The following is a 20,618-nucleotide window of genomic DNA, read 5'->3' as shown; positions in this document are numbered from 1 at the left end:
GCCGGTGGCTTCCTGGCACCCACCCATGCTGTGGGTCCACAGGGAATTATAAATGCATCTGTTTCCACTTGTAAAGAACCCCAGTCTGACTGGGGCATGCAGTGTGGGCCGAAGCCCACCTGCATTAAGCACGACATTACTACCTCAGCTGTGTTGGGCAATGCAATGGGATATTTTTATGTACCGCCGGTGGGTTCCAGGGAGCCACCCATGCTGTCGGTCGACAGGGACTTCACAATAGGGAGTTGTACTTGCCTGTGTCTATGAATTAAAAAGCCCGGTCTGACTGGGGCATGCAGAGACACCTTGCAGAATGAATAGTGGGTGGCACATAGGTTCCCCATTGCTATGCCCACGTGTGCAGCTCCTGATGGCGGTGGCACAGGATTCTATTTCTCATTGCTTCTGTACAGCATTGTGGGCTATCACCCTGCCCCTTTTAAAGAGGGTCGCTGCCTAGCCGTGCCAACCTCTGCAGTGTGTGCCTGCGGTTCCTCCTCATGGCAGACGCACTTCTAAATAGACATGAGGGTGGTGTGGCATTAGGGCAGCTGAAGGCTGCGCAGGGACACTTTGGTGTGCACTGTGCGGGGGAGGGGGGGCGGTTGGGCAGCATGTAAGCCAGGAGAAGTGGCAGTGGAGTGTCATGCAGGCAGTGATTGTGCTTTGTTGGAGGTAGTGTGGTGCTTAGCTAAGGTATGCCATGCTAATGAGGGCTTTTCAGAAGTAAAAGTTTTTGGGAGGGGGGGGGCACTCTTGCCGCTATTGTGGCTTAATAGTGGGACCTGTGAACTTGAGATGCAGCCCAACATGTAGCCCCTCGCCTGCCCTATCCGTTGCTGTGTCGTTCCCATCACTTTCTTGAATTGCCCAGATTTTCACACAAGGAAACCTTAGCGAGCATCGGCGAAATACAAAAATGCTCGGGTCACCCATTGACTTCAATGGGGTTCGTTACTCGAAACGAACCCTCGAGCATCACGAAAAGTTCGTCCCGAGTAACGATCACCCGAGCATTTTGATGCTCGCTCATCTCTACTAGTAACATGTATTGTAATGTAATAATGTAATATATTTTAACATGGTAAATATTACCACTATTAATTACCACTGGGCTGTAGAAATGCTAACAGACACAAAAACATACTATAACAACTTAAAAAATATTTATTATATGAAAAAGATATTAATTAGAGCATATATCACATATTGTAACACCCTAAAATGTACCTGCACTGGGCCGCTGTGCGTATGCGAAGAACAGCAGTATTTTGGGCAATTATATGACTTGCATATTGCATTTTTTCCCCTCTGCAGACTGTATATCTAATTTTCAGTTTTCTCTGAGCTGGTGAGAGGAGAATGCTGTTATGCTGTTTTCTATACACTGCACAAGAGGAAAACTGCATATTGTGATCTCTGCAACACACACATAAAAATACCTGTAGAATGTAGAATGTTATTCATAAGATCTGGGCAGTATACAGGTGATTTTTGTAGCTATGGGACAGTGAATAACAAGCCATCGTTGGGTCTTATGAATCTCTCTCATACGGACTCCTATTGGTCAGAACTCTAGAATATTTTTCAGCACAAAAACATCATTTAGGTAAAGAGATTGATTTGCATTTTAGCTACTTATTACATTGCCTATCATATTTAAACAAGTTATCCTAAAGTGTAGTGACTGTTTAAAGGGGTTCTGTCAGAAAAAAAAAATCATATTCACCTGTCCCTTACGGAGCCGGTCACTGGGAGGCTGCTGCTCTTCTTCTTTCCCTCCAGCAGCCATCCAATCGCAAGGCAGAAGTAGGCAAAGTTCCAGCTTCTGCCCCAGCTCCGACTATGCCAGGCAGCAATTCCTACCGCTCGGGGTCAGTGGTTTGTGTGTCACAAGTGACGTGTCGCCCACTGATTGACCTGGCCGCATCTAACCTCTGCCATCCTCGGAGAGTCGAAGGCGAGTGCGCATGTGTCCCCCTTCCCGGTGTGCTTGCGCACTCACCATGGACTCTCCGAGGACGGCAGAGGATAGACACGGCCAGGTCGACGAGAGCGCACTAGAGCCAACCCCTCACGTGCCAGGCAAACAGCGGAGGGAAGAACAACAACGGGGTTAGGTGAGTTAGCTTTGTTTTTTTCACTCTTTTCTTTTTGCAGGTTACACTCTAGGGATGCAGGGCAGGATGGAGGTGTGTATACATTTTTTTATTTTACTGACAGAACCCCTTTAAGGTTCAGTCTGTATTATGCCTTCAGGTCCAAGTGATCATTTCATTTTTTTACACTATTGTGTGGGACAAATAACAACATGTAAATTTAATTCTCCCTTTGAGTATAGCAATGCTAAATCCTAACAGTTTTCTTCTGTTTATAGTACTTTTGCACAACATGAACATGTTTATTAAAAAAAAAACACATTTGCCACTTTTTTTTTGTCATGCTAAGCGCCTTGTGATTTAAAGAATATGTTACATTTTATTCTATATGACGTTATCAATTTGACAAAATCTTTCTTTGTTTACAAATTTCCTTATATATATTTTTGTAATACTTCTGACATGGCTTTGTAGGCAGATGCCAAGGCTGTGGGGGAAAACCAGAGCGCTGATGGGTCAACTGATTGAGCCTCTTCCCTTTGTCAGGCTCTCTACATGCCATGATTGCTATTGACTGCAGCAATTTAAGAGTTAAATGGTCGGGAGCAGAGGTTTTTCTGATTCTAGCAATTGCAGTGGAAGTTCGACTGTCAATCACAGTCAGTCTCCTAATACTGATTGCATGGATACTGCTCCTGTGCCTATGTGATCATCATGATATAAGTGTACATCACAGAACCTTAAGACAAGGCATTACATAATACACATTTACTTCAGGGTTTTCAGGTTTATGTTCAGCATTGAACACATTTTTTTCACCTAAATAGGTCTAAAATGTGATGCTGATTAATGGTTTTTATGTATAAAAACAGTATGTATAGCAGTCAGAGATCCATTTTTTCTGCTAGAGGACTTTAAATCCCTTGTTCAGACATAGTGCTTATTGGAATTACTGACTGCTCTCACCACTGGGACAGTATAGAAGGTCAATGTATTTTTTACATGCATTGAACAATGCAATCTTCCCTTGAAACGATTGTCCAGTTGTAAATTATATCAATGGTCTATCCATATGATAGGCCATCAATAGTAGAACAGCAATGGTTTGCTGTCTGTGTTCCCCACCAATCAGCCATTTGCCAGGCCTCCTGCTCATTTACTGGGCTAATTTCTGAAGAAAGCAGCAGACAGCTTTCTACTTGCTCCAGTAGTCAGGATCAGCATTACAAGCAAAGTTTCCACTGAAGTTAATGGGAACTTGTAGTAACATGCTGGACCACTGCAGTGAGAATGGAGCTGTTTGCTTTCTGCAGAAATAAGCTCAGTGCATGAACATACCAGCCTGGCAAACAGCTGATCAGCAAGGATTGTGACTGGTGGATCCCACCAATCTGCTACTAATCCTGAGTATAGGCCATCAAGAGATTACAACTGGGCAACCCCATTAAGATGGTTGTTGGTATTTTATTATATAACTTCATGGCTCTTCTTGGGAATTAAAGTAATACAGCAGAAAAATTGAACTTTAATATATAATCATTAGAGATGAGCGAGCGTACTCGGCCACGCCCCTTTTTCGCCCGAGCACCGCGATTTTCGAGTACTTCTGTGACTAAGGCCTTAATCCTGCATGGCAAAAACTGTAAAAAAAAAGCCCCTAAAAACAGAGGCAAACTGCTTATTTTGTTCATTTTGTCTCACAAATTATGCAATAAAAATGATCAAAAAAGTCAAATGGTACCAATAAAAGCTAAAGCTCGTCATGCAAGACAAGCCCCCAGAGAGTTAGCTAGATCTATTTAAAAAAAATGCATGCAACAATGTAAAAGGATAATAATTTAAAAAAATATTTTGCAAAAGTGGAATAATCTAAAAAATAAATTTTTGGTATCATCGTACTCAAAACGGTCTGCAGAAAAATGCACCATGCCATTTATGCAGCATGATTAAAGCTGTAAAAAACAATGCCAGAATTCATCTGTTTTCCCTCCCTGCCCTCCAAAGAAACTTAGTTAAAATTTTACAATGCATTATATGTACCCCAAAATGGCACCAAGAAAAGCTACAGTTTGCTATGCAAAAAAAAGCCCTCATATGGACATGTCAACTGCAAATAAAAAAAGTTACGGCTTTTGAAAAGTGGAGATGAAAATCCCAAAAAAATCGTAACATTATTTTGGCCAAAATAGGCCACGTCCTTAAGGGGTAGGTAAATATTTTAGGTCTGTAGCATACTGTATAAATCTATAATTACTTTAATCTATTGAAACACTTGACACTTTAACAGTTTATTCTAGTTTTTATTGACATTTTAAATAAAGCTAAACAGAAAAATGGGGTTACAAAGAGGAAAGGGAGGGGGGAGAGTGCTTATACAAAACCATCTGTGGGAAGTTTGACTTAAAGGGGTTGTCCCGCGCCGAAACGGGTTTTTTTTTTTTTCAACCCCCCCCCCCCCCCGTTCGGCGTGAGACAACCCCAATGCAGGGACGTACAGAAAGCTTACCGGAGCGCTTACCTGAATCCCCGCGCTCCGGTGACTTCTATACTTACCTGTGAAGATGGCCGCCGGAATCCTCTTCCTCCGTGGACCGCAGCTCTTCTGTGCGGTCCATTGCCGATTCCAGCCTCCTGATTGGCTGGAATCGGCACGTGATGGGGCGGAGCTACATGGAGCCTGCATTCTGCACGAGCGGCTCCATTGAAGAGAGCAGAAGACCAGGACTGCGCAAGCGCGGCTAATTTGGCCATCGGAGGGCGAAAATTAGTCGGCACCATGGAGGCGAGGACGCCAGCAACGGAGCAGGTAAGTAAAAAACTTTTTATAACTTCTGTATGGCTCATAATTAATGCACAATGTATATTACAAAGTGCATTAATATGGCCATACAGAAGTGTATAGACCCACTTGCTGCCGCGGGACAACCCCTTTAAACTACTGTACCATACAATATATACCATGCAGTCAATATTAGATACAGAGCAAGAGACTAATGTCTCCACTAGAATTTGTTTGGACTCTTCCAACTACAAATGTGAACAACCCAGCCCTAAGGCCTTAGTCACACAGGCGTTTTTTCACGCGATTTGCGGATCGCATGACGGATGCGCATCCGCAAATCGCGTGACCGGTGCGCGCAAGTCGCCCGCAAATCACCCGAAAATCTGCTCCTAGCCGCGTTTCATTAGAAACGAGCCGGAGCTGTCCAGCGCATTGCATTCAATGGAGACGGCAATAGAGTCGGCTCCATTTAAAGCAATGCGCTGCGGGCGAGCCCGGGATGAATTGTCGGGAAGGGCTTAAATATATAAGCCCTTCCCTGCAATTCATCCTAAAATGTGTAAAAATAAAAAAAATATATATACTCACCTTCTCCCGGCAGCCGGAGCTCCGCGCGGCCGTCCTGCAGTGGGTGTGAAGGGGGTGTGAGTCAGACCTGCCCCCTGATTGGCTCAGCGCTGAGCCAATCAGAGGCATGTCTGACTCACACCCATTCATGAATTCATGAATGGATGTGAGTCAGACCTGCCCCTGATTGGCTCAGCGCTGAGAGGCAGCAGTCACTCACCCATTCATGAATTCATGAATGGGTGTGTGAGTGAAACCTGCCTCTGATTGGTCTGGGCTGTGACCAATCAGAGGCAGATCATTCAGCAGGCGGGGATTTTAAAGCCCCGCCGGCTGATTAGTGCCGAGAAGCAGTTCAGGAGAACTGACAGCGGCCGCGGCTGGACTCCGGCTGCAGCGGAAAGGTGAGTATACAATTTTTTTTTATTTTAACACATTTTAGGATGAATTGCAGGGAAGGGCTTATATATTTAAGCCCTTCCCGACAATTAACCCCGCGCACGCCGGCAGCCCATTGCTTTCAATGGAGCGGCTGTATTGCCGGCTCCATTGAATTCAATGGGCAAACATCGTTCTTCTCTGTCACAGTTGTTACAGCTGTGGCAGAGAAGAATGATTTGTCTTCTATATGTTCTCAATGGGGTCGGCGCCGGTGCCGCCGGCCCCATTGAGCGCATATAGAGAAGAGAACAGGAATCGCAGATCGCAGATAGGTGCGATCTGTGATTTCTGTTCTATAATTTATCGGACGAGCGCATAAAAAGCGCTCATGTGTCCGATACCATTGCAAAGCAATGGTTTTATAAAATCGCCGGACGCATGCGCATGCGCAAATCGCGGCTAAAAACGCCCGTCTGACTAAGGCCTTAGTGAGAAGGCAGTTCCAGTAAAATCTGTGGTGCGATCAAAGTAAAACATCCTGCCAAAGGGAATCCTGCAAAAACCTCATCAATGAAAGGGGTCAGAGTAAGACATCAAGATTCGTTCTGACAAACACGCCATGCACAGTCAAGCAAATTGCTAAATATGACACTGTTGCTCTAACTAATGTGTCCAATGGCACATTTCGTTGCTCCTTAGCATAGATGGACTACAACAGCAGATGAACCATTTGAGTGCTATTGCTGTCCACTAGAAACAGAGAGGCAAAACTCCAGTAAGTAAAGGAGCTAAAAATTCGAATCACTGAGCAGTGAAAAGCATTACCTGATTAGATGAATCTAGATTTATGTTGCACCATGCTGATAGCAGCATGAATTGATGAACCTTTCCTCGAAGTTGTTCAGTCCATGCCAGTACCTCCCATCTAATTTGCAAGAAGTTCTCCTGTTCCCATCGGCCAATATTTCTCAAGAATAATATCAGCTTCTAGAGTAATATATGTCATGATGAATTGCTGCAGTTCTCAAGGCCAAAGGAGATCCAATGCTTTTCTAGATGGATGTCTATAATTAAGCTGCCAATGAGGATATGGACACATAAAAATAGTGTCTACTGGTAAAGAACAGTGATGAGCGAACTTTTGAAGTTTGGTTGTGTTGGTTTACTAAACTTTTACAAAAAGGTTGGTTCAGTCTGAATCAGTTCGAACCCAACTGGAAGTTCATCAAAACCCCTACAACTGGTGTGTAATGCTGTCTAATATCCATAAATGCCATCCATAGGGTAAGACCTATCTTTTCCGGCCGTGTCAAAACATTGGCCAGCTTATTTGGCCGCTAATGTGCTATCTTCACCAGTCAAACGTCTTTACATGGCTATACTTATAATCGGCCTTATGAATGAATGCATTGGAGTCCAATGCGTCACATGATCGAGATTTTGGCCTAAGGCCTCAGTCACACGGGCGCATCAGCATCCGTACACCGGCGCCGATGCGCCGGTGTGACTGACAAAAGACGGCAGTACCTGAAGACGGCCGTCTCTCTCCAGCGCTGATGAAAGAACACATGACCGGCAATGAAGCCGGTCACATGTTCTTTCCTCCGGCACTGCAGAGAGACGGTCGTCTTCAGGTACGTCCGTTTCCTTCCTGCAGTAACACGGGCGCCGATGCGCCCGTGTGACTAAGGCCTAAGAATGCTCTACAGGGCTGTTGTGGCTTTAGGATAGTGTTATACATCAGTGTTCAGGACTAGTGTTGAGTGAACTGAAACAGTAGAACCCTGATTCAGGTTGAACTTTACTAAAATCTTTTTTCATGGTTAGCATGAACAGAACTTTTAGCAAAGTTCGATCCCAAAACAGGGTTCTACTGGTTATGTTCGCTCAAAACTAGTGAAGAATTACAAAAAAATTACAAAATGAGAAAATTACTTAACTGTACAAGCTGAGGTATACAGTATGCTGGACTATATACCTTAATCAGTGTACTTCAGTTATGTCCTCTGTGTTTTAGTCCCAAATCAGCCCTCCCATTTTTGTCTATAATTTTGCCTAAATGTTTCTTACTAATATCCTGTTCTATTTTGCTGCTCATTATAAAGTTTAACCTGTAAAATTCAGGAAGAGGATGATTTCTGAAGGAAGCTTTACTTGTGGAAACTATTGCATGCAATACTATTGAGAAAAATTGCAGATAATTACTTAATACCTATTACTATGATTATGTTTGATGTAACAGCACACTTGCTACATGCAATTTTCAAATAGCAATTTCTGTCATAATGTGTAAACTCTACTCGGTTATGATGAAAAAATACCATTCCCTTTTATAAATTGGATTTTCATTTTTGAATTTTTGCAAGGTAGAAAGGAAAAAAAACGCATCATATAGTTTACAATGTAAACATTAGAGATAAGCGAGTATACTTGCTAAGGCACATTACTCGAGCAAGTAGTGCCTTAAAGATTCAGGGGCCGGCGGGGGGCGGTGAGAAACGGAGGGGAGATCTCTCTCTCCCTCTCCCCCCCCCCCCCCGCGCACCCCTGCTCCCCGCCACAACTCACCTGTGACCGGCATCGGCCCCCGAATCTTTAGAGACGAGCGGGGAGATACTCAGATAAGGCACTACTCGCTCGAGTAATGTGCCTTAGCAAGTATACTCGCTCATCTCTAGTAAACATCAATGTACAATTTTTTCTAACTAAAGTTTGAGAGATATTTGCATGTAGATAGGAAATGCTCCTTTAGCCCTCTTTTTTTTTATCATTCTAGGGGACTTTAACTGCTTATATTTATTTTATAATAATAAAATGCCTATTCCAATGTATTAAAGCCTGTGTATTGCTAATTTAATGATACTAATGATAAAGATTTTTAAAGCATAATTAACTTTTGAGTTTACTTTTCAAAATACGTTGCCATGTGTGTACATGAGGAAATACACTATCTTTGACTATTGTATGACTTGTATCCTCCTCCCTCTCCTCTGCACTCATTCACTTCAATGAGCAGGATGACTTGCCCCTCTCATACACTTCCTGTTCTCCCATCTTGCCCACTCAAGTAACAGATAGCATTAATAAAATAATCATAAAGATATTTACGCCAATCATCAATTGCAGCTGAATAATGGCTTCTACCTAGCCACTAACATGTGAAAAACTGATCACAACTTAAAACAATCTATTGCAACAGCAATTCAGGTGTAAGAAGCAAGTAGTAATCAACAGTAGCAGTGCTAGTCCAAAACATAAGAGAATATAATAAATGCCACATTCAATATGCATAAGCATGCATTATAAGGCCTTAGTCAGATGGGCGTTTTTTCGCGCGATTTGCGCATCGCATGTCGCATTCGCGCATGCGCAAATCGCGTGACCGGAGGCGAAAAATCGTGGGAAAAATCTGCACCTAGCCGCGTTAATCGTCGCAGCAAAACGCCCGCCTGACCGGAGAAAAATCGCCGTGCGCATCAAAATGCGCATGAAACTTAGACTGTCCGGCGAAAAAAATGATTTTGGTGCGCACATAAAATGCCGAACGCAGATAGGCGCGATCTGCGAATCGTCGTGTCCTATAATTTATCGCATATCCGCATAAAAGCGGACATGTGACCGATACCATAGCGAACCATTGGTTCTATATATGCGCGAATCGCATGCGCAAATCGCGCAAAAAAACGCCCGTCTGACTAAGGCCTAACAATGGCACAGTAGCATAAAAGCATAAAAATGTGCCCCAAGCTTATAACATAATAATTAAAGCAATAAAAACTATGTAGGATGCGATAGTCATATGTGTGAGGGTGCCCAGTGCAATGTAAAACTCTCTCGTTATAACGATAGCTAAAATGGCTACTAGAACTGCTTAATAGCAGTCAGTAGGAACAATATTGTGAAAGGTGCTTTGGCCGGTAGCGTCTAAGTCACGAGTCCGTGGTACAGAGGCAGGTGATGTCGGACAGAAGCTACAGAAACCACTATAGCCCAAAATTCAACACGTTTCAAAACAAATTTGTTTTTCCTCAGGGTTAGCAATATGCGTCTCCAAAGTGTTTTTATGTATAGCAGTAGACACCTTACAAGAAAGACCTATCCTGCCTTCCAATCAGTGCAATTAAACCTTGCACCTGAAGTCCAGCCATAGCAACCCTCCATACCAAAAAAGATACAAAAGAGATGAATATTTAAAATCCCCACCTGCTGAAAGGGCTGGCTCTGATTGGCTGAGCACTGTGACCAATTGGAGGCAGCACTTAGCTATTGAATGACAGCTGAGAGCTTCAGCCAATCATTTTAAATCCCCGCCTGCTGAAAGCACTTCAGAGCAGTGCAGGGAGAAGACCTGGCTGGATGCACATGAGCCCCGGCAGTTGCAGAGAGGTGAGTATATACATTTTTTTATATTTTACACATTTTAGGGATGATTTTCAGGGAAGGGCTTATATTTAAAGCCCTTCCCTGAAAATAACTGCATGGGTTGCCTATTGCTTGCAATGCCGGCTCCATTGAATGGGAGAACATCGTGTTCTTCTACTACTGCTGTGACAGCTGTGGCAGGGGATTTCTTAATCTCCGCGGGGAGTCCCATTGTCACTGGACACTGTGACAATGCTGTCACAGTGTTCAGTTACAAGGGGACTCCCCGAGAAGATAAAGAAATCCTCTGCCACAGCTGTCACAGCTGTAGCAGAGGATCGCAATGTTGTCTGTATGTCAATGGGGCCGCCGCTGTTGCTGCCAGGCCTATTGACCAAAAGTGAAACCCCTGGATGTGACAAATAATGAAATGTAACATTCTTTTTGAAACACCCACTAACACCTCATCCTACTCTCTCAAAACATTCAGAACCCCAATAGCTCCAGCCAGTGGTTTATAAACCATTAATCCCTTAGGGGTAATTCCAAACTTCAAATATTTCTCTAATAAAGCAATTTCCCATCATTCATGTATTTCCCTAGTTAGTAACTTCTCAAATTGCCTTAAATTATCCTAAACCTGGTTCAAATTAAAAAAATATTATCTTTATTTGGATATTTGTAAACGTTTTAGATATTTTTTAGGCGACCTTTACGGCCCATACATAATTCAAAAGTAGCCATAATAAAATAAATAAATGAGAAAGTGAAAATTCTAAAATTTAGACAACCAGATGAAAACCAAAGTCAAAGCTGCAGGAAATAAAGCGGTAGAATAAGGTACATATAAATAAAATAATTAGAAATGTATCCGCGCCAAGACATCAGTTACCCCAGTGCCTCAGCTGGATAATGTCTTCTTCCCATCCATTAACTTGTGAAAAACTATGTATATGTATACCCCTCTCGCCAAAAGTGAGAGTATACATCAGACCATGTGTATTAATCCTTGCACTGAGGAATATCCCGGTGAACAGCCATAAACATGGGATATACGTAGGTATTAATTTATGTGTGAGCTTGTCCGCCATAAATATTTTAATTAGCACTAATACAAGTATGAGTTTTAGTTTTTTTCAGTGATTTATGTTCTTTCTAGTCTATAAAAATTTATACTGCCTCTGTGATCTATCAACTTAAAATAATCTATTACAACAGCAGTTTCTTAATTTGCTACAGATTCATAATTTTGTATGTATAGTCATCTCTTTGCTATCTTTTTCTCCAACAGGGATAACAACCCTGGACTCCCACCCAGGTGGAGTGCTTGTATGGACTGTGTTTATGCTTTGCTGTGATACTGAATAAAGGCTGGTGGGTGCCAGACTTAACAAAAATACACGTCTCCTGAATGTTTTTGCATGTGTTGTGGTTATTCCGGTATCAAAGGTGGGCGATCCACAGGCAACTGAACCCCAGCTGGCTCACATATGGTGTAGAATTCAGGTGTAAAAATGAAGTGGCGCACAAAGCAACGTGTGTTAGGAGCCAGGAGGCTGAATGTGCTGTGAGGCAAGGAAAACTTGCAGGCAGCATTTAATGAGCCAGAAGGCAGAATGCAGTTGCCTTAGGGGTGACAAAATCTGCTAGAAGCAATTTAATGGGCTAAGAGGCTGAATGTATGGTTGCAGGGAACAACAGTTAAAAGGGCCAGGAGGCTGAAGCCGTGGTTGCCTTGGAGGGCAACAAAAGACCAGGTGGAGGACGTCTGGGAGGCAAGTTGGTGAACTTGTTTATTTTTTCATTTAAGACTAAGAGGTCAAGATGGCGGTGGTTGAGGGAAGCAACCTAAAATAGCCCTGCTGTGCTTCCAGGCAGCATAGACTGCAAAGAACTAAAATAGAATCCTAGAATGGCAGAGTTGGAAGGGACTTCCAGGGTCATCAGTTCCAACCCCCTGCTCAATGCAGGATTTACTAAGTCATCCCAGACAGATATTTGTCCAGCCTTTATTTGAACACTTCCATTGAAGGAGAACTCACCACCTCCTGTGGTAATCTGTTCTACTCATTAATCACTCTCACTGTCAGAAAGTTTTGTCAGACAGCGATGTATGGACATTTCTGCATAATATGTTTTCTGTGCATGATGACACCGTGAAAGTCATACAGTGTGCACAGACATTTAAGGAAGATTTGTCTGAGAACTGTGTTGCTGACTGAGTGGTGCAGGAAAAGTCCATTAACCCTGAATTGTCATGTGTGGGGGATTGTCGGATGTGTTTGCTTTATGACATGTATAGTTTGTGTAGTAATGTTCCCCAAAGTGAGTTAGAGTGTGAACAGGTTGCTACAGAGGGTTCAGCCAATGCCCAGGTGAGAGTCACCACAGATATGCCTCCAGAGGGAGAGAGAGGAGTTGTAGCTGTAGTTTCCAGGGAAACTGAAGTAGTTGCCAGCAGTAATCAGAAACCCATTGGAACTACAAACATTAAAAGTTTAAAGAAGAAAAAAAGCTGCTTCTAGTAAGACAGATGAGCTTGTCAGTGCAGATCCTGGAGTCCAGTTTCAAAAGTCCGCTAAGAATTTAAGCGCTAAGATGAAACTCTGGGAATCAAAGGGTCATATCCCTAAGAAGAAGGTTCAGGGACTAGAGAAGTAAAGGGACCAGTTCAGACAAGTGAAAAGAAATAAGATCCTGTTGAAAAATTGTAAAAAGGAGATAAAAATGGTGAACGTCATTAAGAAAGTGAGAGCTGAGCTACAGATATAGGGTGTGCAATTCTCTAAAGTACAAGGGAACAAGGAGAAAGCAGAAGGTGAAACTGTTGAAGCATAGAAGGCCACTAAGGTATCAGAGACTGGGGAAAAGGCCTCAGGAATTACCCCTGTTCTGGATAAAGAAGTTATACAAACAAATGAAAGTGTCTCTGTGATAGAGGGCACACAGATGGAAATAAGTGCACATGCCGCTACTGTTGCACAGACTGAAGAAATAGCTCCTGCAACAGTTGAACAGAAGAGTGATGTACAATTTGAAGTATCCAATGTGAAAGCTGAGAAAGTGCCAGTTAGGGCGAGAGACCCCCTAGCCTGGAGTTTTGACCCTGGAGGGCCAAAAGCTGTGATACGGCCTACGGCCTTTATCAAGGGGGGGATATGTAGCAGGGCAGTATCAGACTGGCCTACAGAGTGTACTAAATAGGCAGTCTGGTACCTGGAAAAAGGAATAGACAGGGTTAACACCCTGGGTGTAGCAGGAATTGGATACAAAAGAGCCAGTTCCTGCCAGGATCAAGGGAAGTGACAGAGCCGCAGAGAAGAGGTGCTGCAGGCTGGTGGTCCAAGGTGGACCAGCAAAGGCCCTGAGTCCGACAGGGACGACAACCCTGGACTCCCACCCAGGTAGGGTGCATATATGGACTGTGTTTATGATTTGCTGTGATACTGAATAAAGGCTGACGGGTGCCAGACTTAACAAAAATACAGTCTCCTGAGTGTTTCTGCACATGTGGTGGCCATTCTGGTATCAAAGGTGGGCGATTCGCAGGCAAGTGAACCGCCGTTTGCTCACACTCTATAATATTCCAAAATATTTTTTGTTAGAGTAACACTGCAAACTTTTAGACTATGCCTTCAATGGGATTGAAATTGCTCAGTTTGCCACCTCCTAAAACACTCTTCAGAGACTGAAGTGTCACCACTTGTTCTCCTGGCATCAGCACTCACATCTTGTGCAACATGATGCCAGGAGTTTAGAATGTTGTTGCTGCGAACCTCTGATTGGCTGTAAGAGTCGGGTGACTTTCTGGGACATCATCTTCCACAACAAACAATGGTAGGGTGATGGGGATACAGAGCTGGATGCCTGTAGCAGAAGAGGATAAGTACTAGACATGCAGGCGTCGGGAAGGTCTGTGCTGAGCATAGCATCATGTGATGTTACAGGGAGCCCCCTCATCACTGAACACTGTGACAGCACTGTGACAGTGTTCAGTGATGAGGGGACTCCCTGTGGGGATGAAAAAATCCCCTGCCACAGCTGTCACAGCTATGGCAGAGGATCGTGATGTTTTCCCATTGCTTTCAATGGTTCAGACACTTCTGCCACCCCATTGAAAGCAATGGGATGAAGGCAAGCCCCGGAGTGATTTTCGGGGAAGGGCTAGAAATATAAGCTCTTCCCTGAAAATCAACCCTAGCTGCTGGAAAAAATAATTCAATGAATGGCTGAGCACTGCCTCTGATTGGCTGAGTTCTGTGGCTAATCACAGGCAGCTCTCAGCTGTCATTCAATGAATGGCTAAGCGCTGCCTATGATTGATCGCAGCACTCAGCCAATCAGACCTAGCGCTTTCAGGAGGTGGGGGGCTTAAAATCCCCAGCCAGAAGAAAGGGCTTCAGAAGAGTGCCAGGGAGCCAGGAAGAAGATGCGCCGGTGCTGAACACTAGCGGAGAGGTGGTATATCTATATATTTTTTTACTTTTGCACAGCTGCACGGAGCTTCGGTGACACCCATTTTGCAAATCCATGCAGCGCATTTTTTTTGTCTGACTGAGCCCTTAAGCACAAAACCTGGGTTTTCTCTGTTTCAGTATATAAGTCGGAGGCTTCTATCAGAGATATAAGTCAAGTTCCTTGAGGAGATTTGACATGGTACATATTGTGCAGCTGCGCAGGCCGCATAACCCCAAATCAGACCCTGCTGGAAAAAAGACAGTAAGATAGACACAGATGTATCCTATTAAAAAAGAGAGAGAAAAAGAAAAGAAAAAGCTAAACAGTTTATTCAACCGACAGAGAGAAATCATAAATTCTCTAAAGTATTCTTTTTTCCACTGGTAACAGACCAGGGTAAGATAATAAAAATACGTGTCCAATATATTTTAGTGTGATTAATATGTTTTATTAGAACAAGTTTAAAACTAGTGATTAAAGTAGTGATTAAATAGAATATTACAGATCATTAAATAATCCAGTCAGCTGAAGAAGTGTCCGGACTACTTCATTTAAAGTACAGAAATATCAATCTCGAATATACTGCTGGAATCATTAAAAAAAGAAACACATTTTAATGTTGGGTCACAAATCAGACGGGTGTTAAATCTTTGGTCTTGCTTGTGGTCATTTCAAAGCTAACTTCTGCCAAGTCTTATGAATAACCACTGAAGGGTTAATAAATGTTGTTTAGGGTATTGGTGATCAACCCTACATTTTGTGGTGACCTCAAGGAGAACCTGTCATGGTATACAGCCAATGCTGCCGACTCTATCCCTGCTTTTTTACTATAAAGTGGCTTCTGTCGGAAAAATAAGTTGAATTTCCTAGAGAGATTTGACAGGATAGCCTGTTGGGGTCCCTCTAAGGGCGTCTGTAAACCCTATATTTGGTGGTGACCTTAAAGATGACCTGTCATAATATAAAGTCAGCCGCAGCCCCTCTCACTCTATTTCTTTTTTTGCTATGAAGTGGTATAAGTCAGTAATTCAGAGGATATACCCACCTCCCTTTGCCCGAATGGGCTCTTCTTAGGATCGGCTCCCAGTACTGCTAATGTGTCACAAATGGGTGGTCCCCTTCGTCCACTGCTATGGGTGATGTCAAACTTGATTGACAGTCTGACATTAGCTATTGAGAGTGAATGGTTAAGATCATCTACTTGGGACATCAACAGCACCAGAACAGAGGTGAATGTGAGAGAACAAAAAACAGGGATATAGTCTGTGGTGTCAGTGCTGTAGAACCATATAGCTACCCCCACTGAATTTATACCACATCAGGTTGTCTTTAAATGTAGTCCATGTCTCCATTTATGAGTGCAATTATGCAAGGGGAATTGACAGGACCTGTGCCCTAGATTTAGAGCCCAGAGGCATACATAAGAGCATCTTTACCTGATCATTGTCTTACAGAAGCCAGCTGTAACATATGGATTTACTTTCAACTAGGGCAGATTTTTGAGCAACAGGTGCCATTGGATCTGCAATATATATGTTATTTGTCATAGGGGTAATCAATAAGTGGTGGGGTCCAGGTCATAAGTCTTTTTGGATTTAAAGTAGAACTTTACATATATTGTATGTTTGTGAGCATCTGTGATCAATTGCTACCAGTTGCCACATTTCACTACTTCAATGTTTCACATCATTCTTTTGCAACTTTTAGGCAATGAAAGTTACTTTTGAGTACTAGACTTAGAGGATATAATTTCCTGTATGAAATAGGTTTATGAAATGCAACAATAGAGAAAAAACTGCCATTTTGATAGCCTGACAGCTTGTAAAACTTTACAGTTTGCAATTTACTGTATTTACAACAGGATTTCTGAAGGTGAATTTACTCATCACTACCTTCTATTCATACATAACTATCCCAAGATTAGTTAATGATTAGAGATGAACGAACACCAAAATGTTCGGGTGTTCGTTATCCGGAACGAACTTCCCGCGATGTCCGGGTGTTCGTTTCGAATAACGAACCCCATTGAAGTCAATGGGCGACCCGAACATTTTTGGATTTCGCCGATGCTCGCTAAGGTTTTCATGTGTGAAAATCTGGGCAATTCAAGAAAGTGATGGGAATGACACAGTGACGGATAGGGCAGGCGAGGGGCTACATGGTGGGCTGCATCTCAAGTTCCTAGGTCCCACTATTAAGCCACAATAGCGGCAAGAGTGCCCCCCCCCCACTGTCAGCATAAAGATCGTTCTCCTCTGCCACAGCTGTAACAGCTGTAGCAGAGAAGAACGATGTTTGCCCATTGAATTCAATGGAGCGGCAATACAGCAGGTTCCACTGAATGCAATGGGCTGCCGGCGATCGCAGGATGAATTGTCGGGAAGGGGTTAAATATATAACCCCTTTCCTGCAATTCATCCAGAAATGTGTTACACTAAAAATATATACCGGCGTATAAGGCGACCGGGTGTATAAGACGACCCCCCAACTGTCACCTTATACGCCGGTAATACAGTGGAGCAAAGAATAAAAATCATTACTTACGTTTTTAGATGATCTGCGCCGCTCCTGCAGGCTGTCACTCCCTCCTAATCCACGGCAGACAAGCTTTCTCTATGAAAGGCTTTAAATCCCTGCCTCCAGAAAGACACGTGCCTTCAGCCAATCACAGCCAATGACAATGATGTCATTGAATGGCTGTGATTGGCTGTGTTTCTGGAGGCGGGGATTTCAAGCCTTTCGTGGAGAAAGGAATACTTTGCCGTGGATTAGGAGGGAGTGACAGCCTGCAGGAGCGCCGCAGATCATCTAAAAACGTAAGTAATGATTTTTATTCTTTGCTCCACTGTATTACCGGCGTATAAGGTGACAGTTGGGGGGTCGTCTTATACGCCCGGTCGCCTTATACGCCGGTATATATTTTTAGTGTAACACATTTCTGGATGAATTGCAGGAAAGGGGTTATATATTTAACCCCTTTCCGACCATTCATCCTGCGATCGCCGGCAGCCCATTGCATTCAGTGGAACATGCTGTATTGCCGCTCCATTGAATTCAATGGGCAAACATCGTTCTTCTCTGCTACAGCTGTTACAGCTGTGCCAGAGAAGAAGGATTTGTCTTCTATATGTTCTCAATGGGGTCAGCGCTGCTGCCGCTGGCCCCATTGAGCGCATATAGAATGCATCCATAGCGAACCGCGGGAGGGGCAGACTTTTATATCAGGCGGACACCTTATCTCCCCAGCCACTCACAGCAGGGGGGTGGTATAGGGCTTAAACGTTGCAGGGGGAAGTTGTAATGCCTTCCCTGTCTTTATATTGGCCAAAAAAAAGCGCTAACGTCTCAGGGAAGAAAGTTAAAGTAACCCGGACACCGCATGGTGTTCGTTACGGATAACGAACATACCGAACACCCTAATATTCGCACGAATATCAAGCTCGGACGAACACGTTCGCTCATCTCTATTAATGATCTGTTCACACCATGTTCATTGTGCACATTCAGTATAATCACCAGGAGCTACTCCTGACAAGTGACGAGTAAATCTTTAAAAAGTTTGGTTTGGCCAGCTAGCTGAACTTTTGCAAAAAGTTCGATTTGGTCCGAATTAGTTCAAACCAAACTAAAACACCTGAAACTGATGTTTAAAACTGTCTTAAAGCCATGAAAGCCCTATATAACACTTTTATGGCTCTAAGGGTGGACACCCACTGGCAATTTTTTCTCCACAGCAATGTGAGACTAAAATTAAAGTATTGCATCGCCGTGCGAGAAAAAAATCATGATGACGCCAGGATATCGGCATCATGCCGGCATATCGCCAGTCTTTTCAATGGGGCCAGCGGCAGCAGCACTAGCCCCATTGAAAAGAGATGGAGAATGCCGGGGACTTCTGCCACAGCTGTGGCAGGAGTTTCCTTCATCCCCGCGGGGACCGCAGGGATGAAGGAATCCTCTGCCTCAGCTGTCACAGCTGTCACAGCTGTGGCAGAAGTCCCCGGCATTCTATTCTATTGCTTTCAATGGGATCGGCACTGCTGCCGATCCCATTGAAAGCAATGGAATAGAATGCCGGGGACTTCTGCCACAGCTGTGACAGCTGTCACAGCTGTAGCAGAAGTCCGCGGCATTCTCCCTATGCTTTCAATGGGGCTAGCGCTGCTGTCGCTGGCCTATTTAAACCACTCGCGATATGCCGGTTCTATACCGGCCTCTTTCTTGCGCTGCGAGGCAAGAGTTTTCCCGTGCCCTCGCAGCGCAAGAGTGAAAATATCGCAAGTGTGCATCCACCCTTAGGGTTTCTTCTTATCTGTGTGTTTATGCATATGCAAAATCTTTGCACACTAAACACAAAGTACAGAATCGATTGATTTCAATGGGTTTACTCTCAGTAGTGCCTTTGACATGCACATTTTGTTTGCACGAAAAAAGTGAGACCTGCTCAATCTTTCTGTGTTTTGCACTGTCAAAGTCTTATTTATATAAGTCTATGAAAGGTGCGCAAAAAGCAAGGGGAAGGGTGTGACAATGCGCGAAATGCAGAAAAAAGAAGACAGCTGGCCCTTATTAGGCTTTCATAGTCATCCAGTTCCATGGAAAGCGTGTGTCACATGCACATGTGGGTTGGTCCTGCATGCACAAAAATTCCACTACTATGCACGGACACACATAAAACCTTTAAAAATAGTCCTATCCAAACCACAGTCTGCAGTAAGCGTATTTGCGCAAACCCTCCCTTAGATAGAAATTAGCAAAATCAAAACTGCATTAAAATGTCATAAATTGTGAGGCCCTGAAACATTTGGAAGCACTGTAACTAGTTTTCTAAATACTAACCACCACGAGCCACTTATATGCTCGCTGTTCTTTTAAGTTACAACCATAGTGACTTTTTAATAAGAGCTGGCTGCTCTGTGCGGAGTGGAAACTAGATGAATGTTTTTTCTATTTTTGCTATAAATTTTCATCCAGAAAATATATACCAGGCACATTAATGTATATTACATAGATTTTTGGTGTTATTTTTCTCTGTGCCTCAATTGACTAAGGATTTATATGTGTAAATGTCAATATATAACCCATCGAAGAATGTAAAATATGACAAATTTCTGTTTAATAATTTCCTACAATGACATAATGTTATTTTATTAGAATATTTCATTGTCATTTTGTCTTGAAGTTATGAAGAATGTTGAACATTACATTTTCATAAACCTCGCTGTAAACTGTAATTGAGGGGTAGGGAGGAGTGTAAGTTTTCATTTTGCTCTATATATCAAAATTACTGCAAACTTACATAGAGTAATCACATAAAATACAACCTCATTTTTATGATTTATATAGTGAAAAATATTTTGAATGTGGTTTCCTATTTATAGACTGTCAAGATCCTCAGTTCACAGAAAAAGTGCCTAAAGCAACATTGTTGTTCCAAGCGATAGAAGACTTCCATCATGTCTTGGTCGACTAGACTGCACAACCGGAGGTGACAAATTTTGAATACAGAAATTGCCTGAACTACCTGAACAAGACCAGACTCTGAAGAGGAGCATCTGCCCCGAAGAGGGTGACCCCACTATGAGAGGCAAAGACTAGTCCAAGATTGTCTGATGACAACTACAATAACCACTTAATGACGCAGCCCCCCTTTTTTTTCCATTTTCATTTTTTCCTCCCTCCTTTAAAAAAATTGTAACTCCTATATTTATACATCGATGTCACTGTATAGGAGTTTGTTTTTGGCGGGACGAGTTGTATTTTACAATGGTGCAATTTAATGTACCATATAATGTACTGAAAAGCTTTCCAAAAAATTCCAAGTTGAGTAAAATGAAAAAAAAAACAACATTCCGCCATCTTTCAGTGCATCTTGTTTCTACAGCTCACAACTGCAACTTTATTCTTTGGGTCAGTACGATTGCTACGATACCAAACTTGTCTAGTTTTTTTTTTTAATGTACTACTCT

The sequence above is a fragment of the Eleutherodactylus coqui genome, chromosome 4 (genome assembly GCF_035609145.1).
Source record: "Eleutherodactylus coqui strain aEleCoq1 chromosome 4, aEleCoq1.hap1, whole genome shotgun sequence".
NCBI classification, from domain to species: Eukaryota; Metazoa; Chordata; class Amphibia; order Anura; family Eleutherodactylidae; genus Eleutherodactylus; species Eleutherodactylus coqui.
The sequence above is the reverse complement of the archived record's forward strand: the minus strand, read 5'-3'. Positions refer to the sequence as shown.